Here is a 17,516-nt window from a genome sequence, read left to right on the forward strand (position 1 = left end):
CGAGTTTTGGGGGAGCCCCCGGCGTGGGGCGAGCCTGCATCGCGGAGGGGGGGGGGCTCGCGCCCGGCGCCGTCACGAGCACAGGAAGGAGGCCGGGAGCATCCGAGGCGGGGCCCGCGCCCGCCCCACCGCCCAGCTGTGGAGCGCGCTCGGAAACTTTTGTCCGCCACCCGCTGGACCAATTTTTCTGGAGTTCTGGGACTTGCCGTTCTCCTCACACCCCGGCCCGCACCGCCGAGCGAGGAGGGTGGGGGACCCTGGGGGCGCGCGGTGGCGTTAAGGGGGGGGACCGACGAGGACGGGAAGCACGAGCCCCCCCCCCCCATCAGGCCCAGCTCCCCGCGCCCCCTCCCCGTTCACGGTCTCTTAGGAAACTGCGACCTTAATGGTTGCTAAGGAGCAGGGGAGGTCCTTCCCGTCGCCAGCCCCCTCCCTGGGAGGCGGTGTGTTTTCTGTACAGGGCCAGGGTCTCGTCGAGGATGTGACCCTCTCTCCGGCCTTGGGTGAGTGCGGGGCGCGGCGACGGTGCCCGTGGGCAGCGGGCCGAGGTCTCGGGGCGTGGGGACCCCACTGGGCTCGGGCTCGGCCGCTTGACAGGCGCCGCGTGCTGCCAGGGTCCCTCGTTCGCGGTGCATCCGTGATGGGTTATAAAAGAGGAGGAAAGTTATTTTTCCTTGCTCAGCAGATTTGCCCTCCCTCGCTCCTTACTGGTTAAGAGATAGAACGTGAGCCCAGATCCGGACGAGCAGTTCACATTCCATTACGAAATTCTACACGGCTTCAGAGCCAGCAGCAGCACACATTCGGGGCACTTCGGAGGGGATTTTCTTCTTTGGGGGGCACTGGTAGTAGTGGTGTTGGAGACCGATACCAGGGGTGGATGAAAAGCAACTTTTGGGGGGTGTTGAAAACCTTGCCCTCAGGTTTTCATCATTAGATTACTCAACCCTGGGGAACCCTCGGTCTTGTTTTAGAGTTTTAGAGCTAAGCAGATCCTTGTGAAAGCCTGTGGGGAAGAAGGCTCGCCTGTTGGATAAAGATGTTGGAAGTTGGCAAAGCGTTTCTGCACATGACTTGTGCAAAGGCTGACTTGCTGCTTGTGCATCCCCTGGTTGTGAGATTAGCTTTTCAGATAAATACGGTGGTCTGTGTCTGAGTGCGAAGTGCATTGTGCAATAGTTAATTGGAGTGGAAGGCGGAGAAATGAGAACAGCCAAGAAAAGAATGTGTTGATGTCTTTTCACATCCTCTAGGTTTGATGCTTTCTTGAGTAGGCAGGTATAGTTTCTGAGATAATTTAACCCGCAAGTCTGAGTTGGAGGCTAAAGTCTTGATTAAAACTCTTAAGAAAATTCTGTGCGCCCTTAGAATCCAGAGTTGTTGTTTTTTTTTTTTTTTTTTCCGGAAAGAGTTCACTGTTCTCTTCAAACATTATGTACAAGGGTGGGCTCTTTTTAAAGGTTTGGAGTTTTGTGTGTGTGTGTGTGTGTGTGTATGTGTGTGTGTGTGTTTGTCCTGTTTTGTTTTGTTTTTACCTCTGCGAATTGGGCTATCTCCTGATGGGTCTTGCTTTGATGTATTTGGTTACACTGATGAACATTTGAATGGCCCTAATCATGTTTTAAATGTGTGAAAAAAATACCTTCCCCAGTTTTTACAAAAGAAAGGAGAGAGGAGTACTTTGATTTAATTGTTTTCCTTTCTCCATTTTGGGTTAATTAACTTGCTCTGTCTCGGTTGCACAAAGTGTTTTTAAGGTAAGCTAGTTGTCTTTCCAGCCTGTTTTGTTTTTAAGAAATGCTTTACTCACTAAGAAATGCTGCTGATGCTCATTGGTACGTGGAATATTATCCTCGGTGTTTCCCTGGATACCGATTTATTTCTCAGCAGAAACTCAGACGGTATAACCCTTACCATGGACGCATTTGTCTGACTAAGCTGGTACAGGTGGTACATCCATTCCTGACCATTTACATCATTCCAACAAGTGACCTTTTGATGGAAGGGGCCTTTATTCAGGCAGAACCATCTGAGAGAGCTCATTTGCATCCAGCACAGGTAGGAAGGAGGAAAATGATGCCTAAGTTTATTTGTCCTCATCCGATCAACAATAAACATTGGTTTTCTGCCACAAGTCAGGCACTAGCTAGCAGCTGTTAGCAAACTTCTGTTTTTTTCTACTTTTTCTGTTTTGAACTGCTGTGTTGGTTTACTTCCTAGGTCAGTGTAGAAGTCTTTCTTGCTATTGTGTGCTCACTTGCTAACATCACTTAACAGCTTCAGCTAAGTAAATTTCCTGGTTAATGAAGTTGAAAAATTCTATCCTCTTAGGGTTTTGCATGGCATAGTTAATATAAACTTTTACAAAAATTGGCTAAACAGGCTCTCTAGAAGCAGTTAGAAGTGGGTCCTTTTGATGTTTCTATTCCTTATCCTTCTGAAAAGTAGGTGGTGCTTAGAAGGTCATAGGATAAGGGTTGCTAAGCAGCTAAACAGAAGGATGCTAAAATTAACCGAAGCCTTTTTTGAAAGGGAGTCCTTCCCTGTTTTACATTATTTACTAGGTTTAATTAATTTCTGAATCCTCCATGTTCTTTGACCTAGAAAGGTAGGATGTTAAAAGTTGGTTTTTGTTTGTGTTATTATATTCAAATAATCTTTTGTAAGTGTCTTTAATTGAAGCTCAGTATTCTCTTGACTCCGTGCTGTGGTGTCAAATGGCAGCTTGCAGGCTTGTCTGGGATGACTTTCTCGTCTGTTAAGAGGTTGAACTTGTCATGTGTATAACTTCACCTGCTTTTTGCATTAATAACAGGTTTTTATGTTTGTTTTGGAAATTTTACATATTCCACAAAGTGATGTTTTACCCTTTGTATTTTATTAGACGTATTTGCATTCTAAAGACAGAAGTGCAGTATCAACAGTAACTGATATATCTCCCCTGAGGAGAGGACAATTGCTTTCTTTCCTCCTAGATTAGATGTGGATGAGGCTGTTTCTGGTCCGTGCTACCTAATGTCCCTGGCTCTGTTTATTCAGGCCAGCTTATAGATAACCCTTTTAAAAATAATTATTCTAGGTTTAGAATATATTTGGAAGGACTGGACAGGTGTTGGGAGGCAAAATGTCCTGTGGTTTGTGTTTTGCCTTAAGTGTGTTTCAAGGTTCTTGGAAGTTTTTCATGGAGATGAAAGATGCAAGTTGGGTTGAATTGGAGGCTGGAAACTTATCACTCCTGTTGAGTGGCAGGCCTGCTGAAAGCCAGAAGCTTCCCTGCCTCAAGGTTATGTGTGTCTTCCTGACCTATCAAACAGGCCTTGTTGAGTCATATTTTTTATATTCAAATATAATTAAGAGATGGATAGATAGGTTTTCTCTCCCACCCCCATCCCCCAATTTTTAGATTTAGATTGTGCTTCTTGAGTAGAAACAATCAAGTTCCCTCTTTCAGATGCATGCAGGGGTCAAAGAATGGTTTTCATGCCCAGGGGTGGGGGATAGATCAGAGGTAAAAGGTGTACCAGCTGAGCCCGGAGGGAGGCTTGAGATGTGCTTTCTGAAATGCATCACTTACTTTTAATTTCCCCCACTCCCACATGGCAAGCCGACCAAGGAAAGGAAGCCTGTCTGCTAGTGTTTTCTTTACTGCAGAGGTAGAAGAATGAGGAAGGTGGGGAGGAGCTTTTCCTAGTTAGCTAGTCTGGTCGGGCTGTGTCATCAGTCCAGCTTTTCACAAGGTCTCTCTTGTCACGTCCCTTGGGTGCCCAACATGGTCTGAAGGGCAGCCGAGCATGCCTGGAGAACTCACAGCTGAAGGTGGGGGGTGGGTAGGGAGGAAGGGCCAGGGAGCTGTGGTCCTGAATCCTGCCTTGATGGGCTTTCGGGCTGCAGGTTAACTGCCGTCTGCCCATCGGTAAGGTGACTGAATAGGTGCCTCAGACAAAGCACTGGGAGAGGGCGGAGACTGTTTGTCCTGTGTGATTCAGGCAACTAAGGCTAAGAGAATTTGAAAACCTCCTTAAAGGCCAGAGCCTGGGGACTGGCTGCTACTGCTGCGATTCACCTGAGGGAACTCACGGGGTGGAGAAAGAGAATGAAAACCCCCCACTGGTTTTGTCAGACAGCCAGACTGAAGAGAAAAAGTCTCAGTGGGGGTAATTAGATAAAGCTTTTAAATGCTCTATTTGTTTTTCCCCTGAGCTTGCTTGGTATTTCATCCTTTTACCCCCTTTTCCAAGACTGAGGAAGGATTGTTAGAAAAGCTTTCGGTGGGCTGGTAGATGAATCGCCTTTGCATTTCCTCCCCCCAAACTCCCCATTAGGGTGTAGCCTCTTGGACTAAGTGTCAGCATCCTTTTGTGAAGACATTTAGCAAAAATTTTAAGTTTATACTCAGATCAGCACTGACTGACAGCTAGGTCCATCCAGACCCCTGGCTCCCAAGTGGAGCCCAGCAAGCTGCTGGGTGGAAGCAGCCTGGCCACAGAGGGCTTAGCATTTAATACACACTGGATGTCTCTCTCTGTGGGTGGGGTTTTTTAACAAGGCCAGACCCTTCTGGAAGTAGTTTTCTGCTTCAATTTGAAGGTATAAGGGAATTAAAACACATACACACACACACACACACACACACACACATGAACCCTTGGCAGCATGGCTGCTGGTTGAATGTGATTATACATATCTTTTCAGTAGCTTTTCCACCTCATGGCATTGTTGCAAGGATAAAATTAACGTTCCAGAAAGTCAGAATCTATATATGGAAGAAAGTGGTATATATTTTGAGTCTAGGAAGTTTTGTGGGTATCCACTCCAGATTTCCTTTTCAGAACTCAGAATTTTGTGCAGTTTCTTTACTTTTGGCTGGATTTGCCCACACATTTCTCTCAATGGGAGTTGACGGGGGAGGAGGAAACTGCACTTTCTGCTTCCATTGTGGGGAGCAGACACAACCAGCACATTCTTCGGGGCTCACTTAAGGGAAGGGCTTTAAGGAAAGGGTGAGTACCAACCTTGTGACTTACTCTTCAAAGGAATGGTTGTCAGCCTTTAAGGACTGGAGATCAGAGATGCTAACACACCTCCCGAGCTCCGTCCCCATGCAACTCGGAGACTTGAATATGCAACCCCAGCCATCCAGGAGCCAAGCCAGAAAAAGTCTACTTTTCAGTAGTTGGGCTCAGGGTACTCCGCTGAGTAGCCACCTAGCATGCTCGAAGCCCCCAGTTTGATCGCCAGTGGAAAAGGGAGGTGGGGTGGGGGGGTGCAGTAGTCATCTCACAGATAGACTGAATGTGCACACATCAATAAAGCAGGTAGGCTCTTTATTATATGCCTGTAAGGGAGTTTGGTAGGCAGGTTCAGAGTTTTACAGACAATTTGAGGGTGGAGAAAATGTTGAGTGGTGTTAAATATATTTGAAAACCCTTTTAGTATCTGCTTCTAAAACAACCAAGGGTGATTTAGCTGACAGGAAGCTGCCCTTGAAGGTGGCTCAGTTTTCCCACCATTTCTTCAGCCTCTGTCAGGGCTCCCTCATTTTGCAAGTTATGTGGAGTATACTTTTTTTTTTTTTTTTTTAAAGTGTTTGGACTAGCCCCTACTTGCTTGATGCTTTTGGGCACTTATAGTCTCTCTTCATTTTGTTTCTCAAATTTTTGTAAGATCCTTACATAATTATGTGTTTTTGTTTTTGAGGGCACTTTTTTCTGAGCCGGGTTTTTGGTCCACATGTCTCTTCTTGAGAGGGGTTGGGATAAGGAGGTAAGGAGGAGAGGGCCCAGGGATGGAGGTGAAGAGATGGGGAGTGTGTGTTCTCAGGACTGTAGATGGAAGTGTCTGGATGCGTCAGGAGAGAGACATACGTACCACTTGGTTTGAACCTTGCTCTTGTGCTGCCACCACCACCCTGTGCTTTGCACACAGGCAGGAGGCAAGGCCTGGCATTGAGAGCGAAGGAGACAGTGTTGCAGAACAGGAAGGACTGTGATGCTCTGGGCTGCCAGCAGTGTTGTGTGCCTCTAGACGGCAGCAGCTTTTGTCTCTCACACCCGTGGACCAGCTGTGCTGAGAACACTCAGTGCCACGGCTTAGCAGACACCCTTCAGTCCCTTGCCTGGGAATGAGTCTGTTGCCTCCAGCGCCCAGTTGTTTTCCTACCCTCTTCTCTCACCTATGAACGGGCAACTCCCAGCTCGTTCCTTTTACAACCTGAACTGAAGCTAGGACCTTCAGGCACCTCGCCCTGCAGGTACTTGTAAAAAAAAAAAAAACGAAAGCCATCTCCTTCCCTTCTAGAAAGGGAGCTGAAGAAAACACTGTCCCTAGGCAGGCAGGCCAGGCACCTCACTGTCTTCCGATGGCTGGCCCCACATCGGGGAGAACCCCTCCTGGTGTTGCAAATGGCTCTTAAGTTAATTTCCTGTCACCAGCTACTCCCTTCTGCAGTTTACCCTGCACTGTCCACGGAGTGGTGTGTATTGTCTGTGTGCTTAAAAAAAAGGCCCTTGGCTCCCTGTGTCCACAGGAAGAAAGCAAAGTTCCTTCCCAAGGGCAGCAAAGACCTCCCATCAGCTGCTTGCTTCTGTGTCCATTCTCCAGCCTCAGCTCATGCTAGCCCCCCTTCACCATGGCTGTGTCCTCAACTCTTCTGCAGCTAGAATTCTTTCTTACTGTTTTTTTTTTTCCCCCCAAACCCTGTCTTCTGGGGAATATTAGATCCTCCTTAGCGAATAGCCCCTCCTCTCTCAGTGTTTTCCTACCTCAAGAACATTTTTTTTCTCCCTCCCTAGCACCTAGCCTGATGAATGTTTATTGGTGCCTTAGCGTGTGCTAAATTCTGATACAAAAACCAAATGTTTTTGGAGAAGAGCCACATGTAATTTGGAGCTGAGGCCTAAGTGGCACTGTAAATTCAGCGAGGGAAACAGACACACACATTTTTCTGCATCCCTGTCACGCCATGGTTTGGTTCTAGATACATTGATGGGAAAGACTTGGATTTCCAAAATCTTAAAAGTTGGCTCAGTAAAGAAAGAAAGAAAGAAAGAAAGAAAGAAAGAAAGAAAGAAAGAAAGAAAGAAAGAAAGAAAGAAAGAAAGAAAAAAGACTTTGAATGCTTGGTCTCCCTAAAAGCTGTCACACTGGGGCCTTTACTAATTATAACCACTTTTCATGGCTCTTGGTTTGAAGTTTACATTAAATAGAAGAGATGGGCACTCAGATCAAAGACCAGACCATTTCAGAGAACCAAAGAGTGGGCCCATTTTCTCTGCTTAGTTAGAGTTTTGCTTCATTAGTGGTAATGGGAGTGTTGGTCTGTGTAATTCACCCCCACCCCATTACTACTTAGACTTAAAACTTAACCAAACCAGAACCATAACAGGATATGGATCTTCCTTCATTCTTCCTTCGTGTGTGTGTGTGTGTGTGTGTGTGTGTGTGTGTGTGTGTGTACAGGCTTGATAGATATTAGTTATAAGTCATAGTAATGATGACTTGTCATTGTTTCAGGGGACTGGCCTCTATGTTGACTGAAACTGTGTGGACCGAAATGCTTCTGAATACATAAAATCATCTCAGTTCTAACCTTCTTAAAAAGATATGCACCTTGTTTAGAAACAGAGGCTGGAGAATTGGAGTGGGGCTTTCAAAACAGCAGCTTTGGGGCTTAGTTTGTAGAGCGCTTGCATCCAGGAAGTTCTGAATTGCACTCCCAGAACTCAGGAGTGGAGACAGGAGGATCAGAAGTTCAAGGTCATTCTCAGTTATAGCTAGTTTGTGGAGTGCATGATACCGTTTCAAGAAAAAACAAACCACAGTATAAAACCACGCACATGGGTTTCCTTGCTAAATAATCTCACACACATGAAGAGAGAGAGAGAGAGATAACCACCATTACCAGAACCAGACCTTAAAGAACAGAAATTCACAGCATCCTTTCTGAGGCTGAAGTCTGAAGGTTTGACTGAAAGCAAACCTCAGGCATGGTAGCTTACTTATCCTGGTAATCCTTAGGTGCTGGGAAGTGGAAGTAGGAGGATCAGAAATTCAGGGTTATCCAACTTCAATAGAGAGTTCAGGGTCAGCCTGAGCTACATGAGACCCTGTGTCAAAAAAACAAACAAAAAATATATTTATACTGCCAAATGTGTACATAGGCACAGCTTTGTCCCTCAGTAATGCTCATGTCCTTTTAGTCTTCTTACCTGCTAGCTAGCTGGCTAGCTGTAGGTCAAACTCAGATCTGGCAGATACAGTCAACAGTTCTATTTTAACTTACTTCCTTTCTGATGTAGAAAGTAAAAATTTTATTTTTTGAGAAAGGTTCTCCCTACGTAGCCCTGGCTGTACTGGAATTTTCTGTGTAGACCAAGCTTGCCTCAAATTCATAGATCTGCCTGCTTCTGCCTAGGAGTGCTGGGATTAGAGAGTAAGACATTTTAAAATTATTGATTTATTCTTATTTTCTGTGCATTGGTGTTTTGCCTGCATGTATGTCTGTTTGCATGCATGTGTGAGAGTATCAGACTCGCTGGAACTGGAGTTACAGACTGTTGTGAGTGGGGAATTGAACCCAGACCCTCTGGAAACAGCCTGTGCCCTTTACTGCCAAGCCACCTCTCCAGTCCCAAAAGTAAGATTTCTGAAAAGTCATTTTCTTTTTTTACTGTAGGACATTTGTTTGGAGAATGATTTTATGGAAGAGTTCAGTGAACATCTCAAAGTGGTTCCCATAGAGTGGTTAATTAAATCTGTGTATTTGGCTAAACACTTGAAGTTTGGAATCCAGTGTAGTTTACCTTTGTTGAGTAGTACCGGGTATTAAATTCAGGGTATTGCACAGGCTAGGCAAGTACATAGTACTCTGTGTGTGTGTGTGTGTGTTTTGTTTTGGTTTTTTGGGTTTTTTTTTTTTTTTTTTTTTTTTTTGGGAGGCACAAAGCAGGATGTCCCTGTGTATAGGCTGGTCCCAAGTTTAAAGTTCTGCTTAATTCTGAGTGCTGGAATCTCTGACATGAGGGACCACACCTGCATTGAACTGGTGGTGGTGAGCGCAGTGCCTTGTGGATGCTCGACAAGTGTCCCACCGCCAAGGTTTGAATCTTTGGCCCCTTCGTTTGTATCTAACTACTAAGTTGTAAAAGACCCACATTCAAGAGCTAAATTAGGCTCTTTAAAGACTGCATCAGGCTGGGTATGGTAGTGCACACCTTTGATCCCAGTACTTGGGAGGCAGAGGCAGGAGGACCTCTGGGTAAGAGGCCAACTGGTCAAACTAAAGAGACCCAGTCTCAACAACAAAAAAAAAAAAAAAAAGAAAAGAAAAGAAAACAAAAACAACTAAATATTGTATCAGGCAATTCAGTCTCTTTGGAAAACAGGTAACTTTCTATAGAATTTACAGTTCCCATGGTATTTTGTTTTTCTGTTTTTATAATATACATAAATATTTATGTATTATGAGAAGATGCTGATAATCATCCAGTCTTTATTAAAGGAGAGAAAGACTGCTAGCTGGCCTTTAGCCTCTCAGAGGACATACTACGTATAGAGAGGTGTGACTGGCAACACATTAAGGCCTGTTCGTTAAGTTAACATGACAGAGGGAAGCAGTCAGTGGAGGATTCAGGGTCAAAAAATGCATCCTATGGAAGTGACTTTTGTGAGAGTACCTAAAAGACTAAGGAAAGAGAGCACTTCAGAGAACAGTTTGCTCAGAGACTCTGGGGTTGGAAGAGGAAATGCCTCTAAAGGAGGAAGAGACAAGAATGCAAGGACTGCATAGAAGTGTGGCCAGTAGGTAGGGGCTAGAGCATCATGGCTGAGGTACTGAAGAGCCAGGAAAGCTGTAAAACCTATTTGGCCGGGAGTGGCATTTTGAAATTAGCATTTTGAAGCCCACGCCTACCCACAGTAGACAGTAGGCCCAGCTAGAAAGCAGCTGGTTTCACCTTGTGTCTGTAAGATCAGTTAGAAAGTTGGTGTCTGAAAGCTTAGTGATGGCCTGGAGTTGATATGGACATAGGAATGGGGGGCTGAAGTGGACTTGACACATCGTAAAGATAGGAAGGTCTCTGGGACTTACAGAGAGTTAGATAAGAGGGGGGATGCTTTTTTGTTTGTTTGGTTTTGGTTTTTTGAGACAAGGTTTCTTGTGTAGCCTTGGCTGTCCTGGAACTCACTCTGTAGACCAGGTTGGCCTTGAACTCAGAGAACCGCCTGCCTTTGACTCCCACTTGCTAGGATTAATAGGCATGCACCTGATGTTAGGTAGCTTCCAAAATGGGAGCAGTTGAGTGGGTTTCTTAATCTTCTCTTTATCTCCCCCCCCCCCCCCTGTTCTAAAGGGAACAGGGACAGTTTGTTGTCTGTGGTCTGAGCTTTTGAATAGTGTTCAGGTGAGGTGAACACACAAAGTAGTAGTATTGTTGTTTTAAATTACATTTATTTACTTGTGAGTGTGAGCCTTCCTGATGTGGTGCATGTTTGAAGGTCAGTTGTCTCTTGAAACGATGTTGATACCTAGGATGGAACCCAGGTTGTTAGGCTTGGTGGCAAGCACCCTTAACCCACTGAGCCATCTCACCAGCCCTTTACATACAAGCCTTAAGAGCTGGTGTGTTTTCATTCGATACATTTGTTTAATTTTTGAGCAAAGAGTTCATGGGAAGAACCAAGCTAGGACTCTCAGGACTGCTCATATCAGGGCTGCCTTCATGACCTGATTTTTTTCCAACTTAGTTCTTCGATAGAACCACATGAAGGCCCTCCTCAGTGGGTCACTTGATGCCCAAACTGCCTTAGATACTTGCATCAATATTTTATCTGACCGTAAACTTGTGTGCCTGTTGTGTGTATCCGGGGCTCTCCCGGATACCAAAGACAAAGATTTAACCTCGACATTCCATGAGGGAGTAGAGACTTGTCCCTGTGGAGTACTTGTCTGTCTGGCCTCTGTACACGGGCTGATGGCAGGTAGGCCACCCACCACCCAGGCAGCCTAACTTTTCTCCCTAGCTGACAGAAGTCTTTTTTGGAACCAGGCAGAGTGTTTTCCGCTGAGTTGGTACACACTGGAGGCTGGCATGCAGGCGTGTCCCCTGTGCTCTTGCCACGAAGGGAAGTACTGCAATCTGACTCCCCCGAAAGTTCCATGGGGTTCCAGAGCTGAGCAGCAAGTAGCCTTCTCTTAGGGAGGACTCTTGCTTCCTGGGGGAGGGAGTGTCTGCCTTACTCTGTCTACATAGCCACCCCTGGTGCCTGAGTTGGGTCCACCTCTAAGATGGACTCACAGGGAAGACTAACTTACCAGCGCTCCAAATTTGGACAGTGCTTGTTTGAAGCCATTCAAAATGTGTTAAAACCTCAGGCAAGCCCACAGAGCCCCAAAGATGCTTCATTTTCACCCTTATCAGTCTTTTGTTTTTTTCCAGACGGGGGTTTCTCTTTGTAGCCTTGGCCATCCTGGAGCTGGGTTTGTAGACACCAGGGTGGCCTTGAACTCAGTTCTCCGCCTGCCTCTTGTCTCCTGAGTGCTGGATTTAAAGGCTCAACACCCCCCCCCCCCAGCTCCATTATCAGTATTGATTGATGGAACCTGGACATCCCACAGTACTCCCCACCCCCACTGCCCCACCCCCACTGCCCCACCCCCACGCAGCTCCATCTCTTGCTTGGGATACTATGTTTTTATATCACTGGTCCATAAATCCCGTTACAGCTGAGACCACACTTTTCCTCAGACTTGTATTTGATAAAAGAACTGAACAGAAGATGTGGAGAAGCCAAAGACCCTTTCCTGCCCACTTTTTTCGTTCAGTCTTCCACTACCACACATAATGCAGTTGAATTTCCCTACCTGTTTTAAAAATTGAAATAGCCCCCTGTACTGGCTGTGATACCATGCCAAGCCTATACTCCTAGCCAGCACTTGGGAGATGGAGGCCAGGAAGATGAAGATGTTCAAGGTCATCCCCCCTGCTACAAGGCCAGCCTGGGCTGCACACCACCTTGTTTCAGAATTAAACGGTAGCTTAGGGGATGCTTGGGAGGGAAGGGAAAAAAGAAAATAAAACTGGGTAAAATAATCTTGAGATTGTAAAGTGTGGAAATTTAGATTTTTTAAGGCATTATGTAAAAAGTTGAAAGGCCTTCACCCCACTATGACCTTGGCGGATGGGTGGATTTGGGCATCTAAGCTGGCCGTAAATATTGCTTTCCAGATAGACAGCTATGTCTGCAGTTGGTATCAGTAGTTTATTCAGGAGTCAAACATGGGAACCCACTTTCGGACAGTCTACCCACTTATTTTGGTGTCCTTTAACAGACTCGGGGGACGCTAGCATATCTTGGATGTGTATTCTCTGTCTGTTGCCTGTGGATGAAATGGAAGCTTTTGGTTGGAAAGCTCTTGAGGCTGATGAAATGGTTAAGGCGAATACTTCAGAATCCCAGCAAGCTTTATTCAGAAGTTCCTCATATGGCACCTGGGTGTCTCTGTCCTTTTGTTAAACCCAAAGTCACAGAGCCCCAAAGATGCTTCTCTTTCACCATTATCAGTCTTTTGGTTTTTCCAGGTGGGGTTTCTCTTTGTAGCCTTGGCCATCCTGCAACTGGCAGCTGTGATGGTACACGACTTTAAGCCAAGTACTCACAATGCAGAGGCAGGCTGATGTCTTAATTCAAGGACAGCCTGGTCTATACAGAATTCCAGAACAGCCTGGTCTACATAGTGACACCTTGTCTTAAAAAAAAAATTTTTTTTTTTTTTTTTTTTTTTTTTACATGAAACAAAAAAACTTCTTCTTATTCCTCAGAAGAGTGATGTTAAAGTGCAGTACATGTTTGGTGTATGGCAGTAAGAATCGGAGTAAGGTGGGCATCTCCTTGCGTCTTGATTTTTTTGAGGTTCTGGGGAATAAAGCATTCACACTCTCTGCCAATAAGCCACATCTCTAGCCCTTGTTTCCTTAATTTTAAGTGAGTCAAAAGCAGATTTATTTTAGAACTTATACAAAAAGCTCATTTGAAATATATGCGTTACTGTGGTTCCGTAGGGCAGGAGGCTCAGCCTCAGTGCTAATTCAGTCTTGACTTTAACAAAGCACACCTTGGCAATCATAGATTGTTTCAAACATTGGGAATCACGTGTAGTTTTCTCTGGCTTTGTATATTTTTTGCAAATTGTTTTTTAAATCTTAATAAATCTTGATTTTTTTTTTTTTCAGATAGTGTCTCACTACAGTCTTAAACTCAGATTTTCTTGCCTCTTGCCACCAGAGTGCTAGGATTAAAGATGTGTGCCCTCACACCTGGCAGAAATTTTAATTCTTATTTTATTCTCTGAAGTCATGTCATTTCGCTACCATTATCAGAGTTCCACAGTAAGTCTTAAGTAAGTTCATTATATAAAACTGAGAGCTTTGAGAAAAGGTCTTCAGTTAGGTTTTAACTTAAGTCATTTTCTTTGCAGTAGTAAATTAAAGTGATGAGAAGGATTAATAAATAACGTGAACGGACAACTAGTACACCCTTTTTTCTAATTCGAAGTGGCCCTTGCTGAGCTGCGGCGGCATGTGCGCTGTGACTGTCACTGTGCTCTGCAGCAGAGAGTGGAGAGAAGATGGCTTGAGAGAGGATCACATCGTTTTAGCGCCTAGAAGAAGGGGAGGGAATGTTACGTGTATTCGGGGAGGTGGTGGTTAGCGCTGGTCGAGTTACGTTCAGAAGCAGTGGGGAGAAAGAGGAAGAGGAGGCCCAGTCAGGGAAGATGAGGTTGGGAAGCCTGGTAGCCTGGGTGTGCTTGCTCGGAGCAACTTGATGGCAAGAGAGGACTGACTCTCCTGCAAGCGGTCCTCTGGCCTTCACACACAAACTGTGGCCTGTGCACACCCAGACACGCATAACACAAAGTAAAATGTGACTTTAAAAAGCTAAAATTCACCCAGTTGTCGTTCTGGAAGAGCTGCTTATGCAGGCTTGTCTCAGGAAGTCTGATAGCCGCCCTAGTGTTTTCTGGCTTCTCAGTGGAAGATTGAATACAGGAAAACCAGTCTTGTTTTGAGGGTGTGTGTGGGAGTGGGGTGACCTATACATAGCTCAGGCTGGTCTGTACCTCACGGTCCTCTACTTCTCACCCCAGAGTTCGAGGATAACACCTGCACACCACCACAGCCAATTAGAAATCTGGTCTTAGACAGGAGGAGCTACCGTATGGTCATTCCTGCCATAAACAAATCTGTCTAGCGTGCCTGTGGAGAAGTTGCAAATAACATTGGAGTTCTGCGTGACTCCATTCTGCCACAACAACCTAAAGTGGTTATCATACTTCAAGTTCACCCTTCTAATGGCGTTAGTCTGGTTGGTGGCTAAGAGCAGCATTCATAGCTAATATGTGTTGAGAACATGGTAGCTGCCATTGTCCCAGGTTCTTCATGTGCGTCATTTCATTCATGGTTCACAATTCTTTGACCCAGTGATGTAGGTACAGTTATTATCCCCATGATTCAGATAAGGAATTTGAGACCCAGAGAGGCAACGTGTAGTAGAATCAGCTGCTGAAGTGGACTCCGGGGGACCTTGGCTACTATTCTGCCAAACTGCCTATCCATAAAGGCATCACTGACTCAGAAAACAAGCATTCCTTGAAATTTTTAGGAATGATGCATATCAAGGGGACTGATGAACGAGAACAAGTTGTGTTGTGATGGGGTTTTTGATTTCTGGAAACCTCTCACTCATGAAACAGCTCATTCTGGAGTAGTGAGTTAGACCTACCACACCTGCTAGATGTGTGTAGTTAGACCATTGTCCCTCCTTGATGGTCAGAAGGAAGCAGAGATTTCACAGAAGGGGCTGTCTTGTAGGGTGCTCATTGAAAGTGGGTATAGGAGACACTAAAACAAAACACAGGGCCCATAACTGTGGGAAAGGACCTGGAGGGGAGGGGTATTTTCACAAAGGAATTTTCACCAAGTCACTCTGGGAAAGGTGACCTCAAAGAATATGTGTATTTCATAGAATAGGAGGTAGGACGCTCTCTGAACCTCTCCCTCGGAAACCCATGTTAAAATTAAAGTCGACAGCCCCCAAGTTCTGTTTTAAAGTAAGACTTGTCTGAAGCCACTTTTGACTAGAGTAGACACTCTCTAAGTGAGTTTATTTATTTATTTTTTTTGGTCTGGGTTTTGGAAGGGTCTTAAAACCAGTGCATTGTTTTTGCTGTAATCACTTGTGTTTTTGTTTTGTTTTTTTGAGACAGGATTTTTCTCTGTAGCTTATACTTTCCTGGAAATACCTCTAACACACCAGGCTGGCCTTGAATTCAGAGATCCACTTGCCTCTTCCTCCCAAGAGCTGGGATTAAAGGCTGAGACTAAAGGCATGTGCCATCACACCCCGCTTAATAATCACTTGTTATTTTCTTGAACATTGGAAGAGAATTTGGTCTGAACTGTTACTGCAGTGATCCTCTTAGCTCAGTGATCTGTGGTTTGAAGTATGGACAGCAGAACTGAACTAATATTTTGTCTTTAGATTTGCCTAGATCAGCTCAGACAGCCTCAGTTTCCTTGGTGGTTTTCTTGTTCTTTCATCTTGAACTCTTGTAGCCCAGGATGACCCGGGATTCTTGGTCCTCCAGCTTTAGCCTGCAAGTGCTGGGATCAGAGAGTCGCATAAGCTACCTTGTTGAGGAGCTACCTTGTTGAGGAGCTGTTCTGCTTCATAAACAGGAGACCCATGGATTGGGGGGTAGTCAGAAAACAGCCCATCTCGCTCAGTGTTTTGGGGTGGGGTTCACCATAGTGCTTTGCTCTCTACAGGGCAAGCTGTAGAACTGGGCCAGAATTGCTGGGCACCCTTGAGCCCATAGGGTTGCGCTTTCTGCATCTGGTGGGTCTGTAAAGGAGGGCTGTTCTAACACTAGAAAAAGAATTTAAGTTTTACGTGCCACCAGCTCAGTTATCACTTGCCTACACACTCTGTTATTGTAATCTGTGATTTTGCTGGTGCTATTTGGGAATTTCAGTGGACATGGAATGAGAAGCCAACTGGATTAAGCTAAGTTTGTGTTCTTTATTTCTCAACTGTGAGTTGTCCCATCAGCGGGCCTGTGTTGGTCACTCTGCCTTGACACCTAGTTCAGGTACCAGGCTCTGGGAAGACAGGGGCTATGGGGATGGTTTCTGACTTAAACTTCCACAGCACCTGGCAACAGACAAGACCATATGGCAGAGATGCAAGAAGAGAAGTGGCTGGGCAAAGAGGAAGTGAGGCCTCAGCCATGAAGGGTTTACCATGTGGAGAAGGAAAAACAAGACGTACTTATCAGCGAAAAGGGCCATTTGCACACTGCAGCAGGAAAGTGGGAAGCTGATTTGGTGACAGAATAAGACAGTTGTGAAGGAGATGCTTGCAGGGTAGGGTTTGTGGGTCTTGTGTAGAGTGGAGATGTGAGAAATGTTGGCTGGTTTTGCAAGCTGCCATTTCAGGGCTATGGACTACCTTACTAAGTGCTGTTAAGTGGTAAGTAAGGGCTTTGGCTTTGTATAGCTTATTAGTGGAATGTTTGATCCCTAGCACTACAAAGATTTTTTTTTAAAAAGAAGAGAAGATGATTGAAAGGTGGGAAAATTTGTTTGCAGCAAATAGAATTCAGTCAGACACTGTTTAAAAACTTCCTTTATTGTATTCTGCTAACTGGCACATATTTAAGTTCATTAGATTTAAGAGGACAGAGAGTCATTTTCCCCCCACCCAAAAATGTTGTGAGGATTGGGCTTGTGGCTCTGTGTTAGACCATTTGCCTGATACGCACAAGCCTCCTCAAAGAGTCCAACACAGGCCATTTACTTTTCATGATTCTTGGTCTGTCTGTCCTCATGGATTGAATGCACTCTAGGAATCCGTGAACAGTGGGCTAGATGATAGTTCACTATCTTGATAAAGCCCCATAAAACAGAGAATGCTGTATTTGTGGAGGTACCAGCTCTCTGCTGTTCTGCATGACCGTTGCCCTCATCCACATCAGTCTCTGCCCCTCAGATTCTCTAGGCCCTGCTCCACCTCCTTCACTGTATATGGATGAGGCAGCCATGGAAGGGGCCCATGCCCAGGGCTTTAAAGTATTGTGGGTGTGAAAGAAGTCAGATAGCAGGCTCCACAGACAATTAGTGGTTTAATAATTATTGTAGACACAGTGTTCCCTTGGACTCTGAAGTTTTCAGAGTCCTCTGTCCTCTGGGGAGGAAATAATTTTTTTTATAGGCCTGACTTTCTACATTTCAAAGCCTCTACTCACAGACTAAAGGAGCCAGCTGAAAGGGTTAGGGAAAGGGTATGCAGGCCCCTGTAACTTCTCCTTATTCACACAGACCTTCAAGATACTCATTTTTATCACTTAAAACCGATATACTTCACAATTTTCTAGGTTGCTATCAACCTTTTATTGCTTAGTTTTGTGTTTTGTTTTTTTGAGACAGAGCTTCTCTGTGTAGCCTTGGCTGTCCTGGACT

The 17,516-nt window shown here is 45.2% G+C and overlaps 1 protein-coding gene across 11 annotated transcripts in view; it reads left to right on the forward strand.

Annotated features, from left to right (window-relative positions):
• Rreb1 (ras responsive element binding protein 1) overlaps positions 1-17,516 on the forward strand; it is a 126,639-nt gene that overhangs the window by 1,271 nt on the left and 107,852 nt on the right. For 2 of the 11 annotated variants that reach the window (XM_055595110.1, XM_055595114.1), the window contains exon 1: positions 357-503. The exons of the other annotated variants lie outside the window; for them this stretch is intronic. The gene's annotated coding sequence lies outside the window, so the exon portion shown is untranslated. Of the gene's footprint in view, positions 1-356; positions 504-17,516 lie in introns of those variants that run through there. 11 annotated transcript variants of the gene reach the window in all.

The sequence above is a fragment of the Psammomys obesus genome, unplaced genomic scaffold (assembly GCF_907164565.1).
Source record: "Psammomys obesus unplaced genomic scaffold, mPsaObe1.curated_primary_1811, whole genome shotgun sequence".
Taxonomy (NCBI): domain Eukaryota; kingdom Metazoa; phylum Chordata; class Mammalia; order Rodentia; family Muridae; genus Psammomys; species Psammomys obesus.